Consider the following 3,748-nt stretch of genomic DNA (forward strand, 5'->3'; position numbering starts at 1 on the left):
CCTCTTGTTTGTGTCCTGTTGATTGTCATGTTATAAAATTGTACATAAAAAAAAGTGATAGCTTCATCTTTTGGGATAAGTGGAGATTCCAGCATGATTCCAAACTTCTCCTTTAGTATGTCAGGTATCATCGAATCCGTCAGCTCTCTGATGGTTTTAGTTAGTTCCCTCCTTCCTCTGAGGGGAACTGGGTGGTGATGAGTCTGTGGCCCATGTAGGTGAGCCTCCTGTTGGGCTTCAGGATGGAGCAAAGCGACTTACAGAAGAAGATGGAGCTAGGGGAACTCTGGTAGTCACATTTCTCTGAAGTCTTCTCTGTGTCGTGTATCCAGAGTGAACTGGTATAGCTCAGTCCAGAGCCCAGTTTCTCTCTTTTCTTCATCTTGCCACTCCAGAAAGCACATCTCTCCCACCCTCCTGTCTGATCCTGTACACTCTGTGGCCCTGCTTCTGGGGTTCGTCCTTCTCTAAGGAAATGGGGAACTCGAACCCTGACCCACCGAATACTACATCACACTGCCACCGGTGCCCCTCAAGCTTCACCATGGAGATTAAGTGGTCAAACGGCGGGCCATATCGCCCAGTGATGGCGTTAATCACCTGTCCCGCTAGGATTGTGACCTCGAATCCCATTTCTGACAAAAGCCAGGAGAACAGCCCGTTATTCTCGAAGCAGAACCCTCCGCGGCGGTGGTTAACGATTTTTATCATAGAGGTGCGGGAGTTCAAGTCCCACGCGCCCGCCGCTGTGGATGGTAAGGTTCTCGAACCGGACAGAGATCAGGTGACAGCGGTGTGCACGTTGGAGCGCGTCCAGGTTCGCCGTTGGAACTGCCGGGCCCGCGTACCCAATATGTAGAAAATACTTCTGAGGATCCATTTCTAGACTAGGGCATACATTTAACCAAATATACACATTTGTTTAGCTTTATCAAAAAGAGAACTGCTTTATCTCAATGAAGAAATCTTCGATGCCTATCCCTCGGACTTAGTGGCCTACTTACTTCATGAAATAGAATAGCCTACATCTGCAGTTCCTGTGTTTAGGGGATCCTCCTCACTACCTAGCAGTCCATACTTTTATGTTTTCCTGCCTCCTGGCGGACACAAACATTCCCACACTCAAATCAAAGTTTAGACCTATTTGTCACGCGCACATGATCCAACAAGTGTAAACCAAGGACCAATAAATAACTAATTAGCCTTTGCATGCCTTTGAAAATATCCTCATCCAGCCCTCTCACTCCATCTGAGGAGCTGGCTGGGAGTGGGGGTGATCTGGTGAGTTTATTAGAGAAATCCCAGGTCTGTTGTGCCTTGGAGCACTAAACCCCTACACTGCTCCAGGAGCACTGCTCTTCGTTTATGGTGTCAGATAGGTTAGCTACTTGGAAGGCAAAACACATTTTCCAGGGATACCAAAGATCTATTCTATTGCATTCTAAATCTAGTCCAGTCTAATCTAGTTTAGTCCAATATCCCCAATCTAGTCTAGCCAGTTAAAATGAACCTATTTATCTAAATATGGCAAAGTCAGATTTAATCACCCTTACTAATTAAAAAAAAGCATAACATAATTATAGTTAGATTGTTTAAGAAAATTGCCCACTAAAATACTCAATCAAATTGGCTGTTAAATTGGCCATTAAATTACAGATTATTGATCAGGGCAAACTCAGCGTTGTCCTCTCTTGTTTTTCAAGTTTGATGTGGGAAGAAATAGATGAAAATAAAGTTTGAGTATCTAGACTTTTGTATTTATTATGGATCCCCATTAGCTGCTGCCAAGGCAGCAGCTACTCTTCCTGGGTTCCAGCAAAATTAAGGAAGTTATACAATTTTAAAAACATTACAATACATTCACAGATTTCTCAACACACTGTGTGCCCTTAGGCCCCTACTCCACCACTACCACATATATGCAGTGCCTTACAAAAGTATTCACCCCCCTTGGCATTATTCCTATTTTGTTGCATTACAACCTGTAATTTAAATGGATTTCTATTAGGATTTCATGTAATGGACAAACACAAAATAGACCAAATTGGTGAAGTGAAATGAAAAAAATAACTTGTTTCAAAAATGTCTACTAAATAAATAATGGGAAAGTGGTGCGTGCATATGTATTCACCCCCTTTGGTATGAAGCCCCTAAATAAGATCTGGTGCAACCAATTACCTTCAGAAGTCAAATACAGTTGAAGTCGGAAGTTTACATACACCTTAGCCAAATACATTTAAACTCAGTTTTTCACAATTCCTGGCATTTAATCCTAGTAAAATTTCCCTGTCTTTGTTCAGTTAGAATCACCACTTTATTTTAAGAATGTGAAATGTCAGAATAATAGTAGAGAGAATGATTTATTTCAGCTTTTATTTCTTTCATCACATTCCCAGTGGGTCAGAAGTTTACATACACTCAATTAGTATTTGGTAGCATTGCCTTAATTGTTTAACTTGGGTCAAACGTTTCGGGTAGCCTTCCACAAGCCTCCCACAATAAGTTGGGTGAATTTTGGCCCATTCCTCCTGACAGAGCTGGTGTAACTGAGTCAGGTTTGTAGGCCTCCTTGCTCGCACACGCTTTTTCAGTTCTGCTCACACATTTTCTATAGGATTGAGGTCAGGGCTTTGTGATGGCCAATCCAATAACATTACTTTGTTGTCCTTAAGCCATTTTGCCACAACTTTGGAAGTAGGCTTGTCCATTTGGAAGACCCATTTGCGACCAAGCTTTAACTTCCTGACTGATGTCTTGAGATGTTACTTCAATATATCCACATAATTTTCCTTCCTCATGATGCCATCTATTTTGTGAAGTGCACCAGTCCCTCCTGCAGCAAAGCACCCCCACAGCATGATGCTGCCACCCCCGTGCTTCACGGTTGGGATGGTGTTCTTCGGCTTTCAAGCGTCCCCCTTTTTCCTCCAAACATAACGGTGGTCATTATGGCCAAACAGTTCTATTTTTGTTTCATCAGACCAGAGGACATTTCTCCAAAAAGTACGATCTTTGTCCCCATGTGTAGTTGCAAACCGTAGTCTGGCTTTTTTATGGCGGTTTTGGAGCAGTGGCTTCTTCCTTGCTGAGCGGCCTTTCAGGTTATGTCGATATAGGACTTGTTTTACTGTGGATATAGATACTTTTGTACCAGTTTCCTCCAGCATCTTCACAAGGTCCTTTGCTGTTGTTCTGGGATTGATTTTCACTTTTCGCACCAAAGTACGTTAATCTCTAGGAGACAGAACGCGTCTCCTTCCTAAGCGGTATGACGGCTGCGTGGTCCCATGGTGTTTATACTTGCGTACTATTGTTTGTACAGATGAACGTGGTACCTTCAGGCGTTTGGAAATTGCTCCCAAGGATGAACCAGACTTGTGGAGGTCTACAATTTTTTACTGAGGTCTTGGCTGATTTCTTTTGATTTTCCCATGATGTCAAGCAAAGAGGCACTGAGTTTGAAGGTAGGCCTTGAAATGCATCCACAGGTACACCTCCAATTGACTCAAATGATGTCAATTAGCCTATCAGAAGCTTCTAAAGCCATGACATAATTTTATGGAATTTTCCAAGCTGTTTAAACGCACAGTCAACTTAGTGTATGTAAACTTCTGACCCAAGTGAAATAATCTGTCTGTAAACAATTGTTGGAAAAATTACTTGTGTCATGCACAAAGTAGATGTCCTAACTGACTTGCCAAAACTATAGTTTGTTAACAAGAAATTTGTGGAGTGGTTGAAAAAACGA

General features: G+C 42.3%; 1 pseudogene across 1 annotated transcript; it reads right to left on the minus strand.

The window, feature by feature from the left end:
• Positions 1 to 99: 99 nt before the first annotated feature.
• Positions 100 to 880, minus strand: LOC311109391 (arylamine N-acetyltransferase, pineal gland isozyme NAT-10-like; annotated as a pseudogene). The gene has a single exon. The product of its transcript is annotated as an arylamine N-acetyltransferase, pineal gland isozyme NAT-10-like (transcript).
• Between the last annotated feature and the right edge of the window lie 2,868 nt (positions 881 to 3,748).

This window comes from Coregonus lavaretus (genome assembly GCF_964263955.1).
Source record: "Coregonus lavaretus genome assembly, chromosome: 34".
NCBI lineage: Eukaryota > Metazoa > Chordata > Actinopteri > Salmoniformes > Salmonidae > Coregonus > Coregonus lavaretus.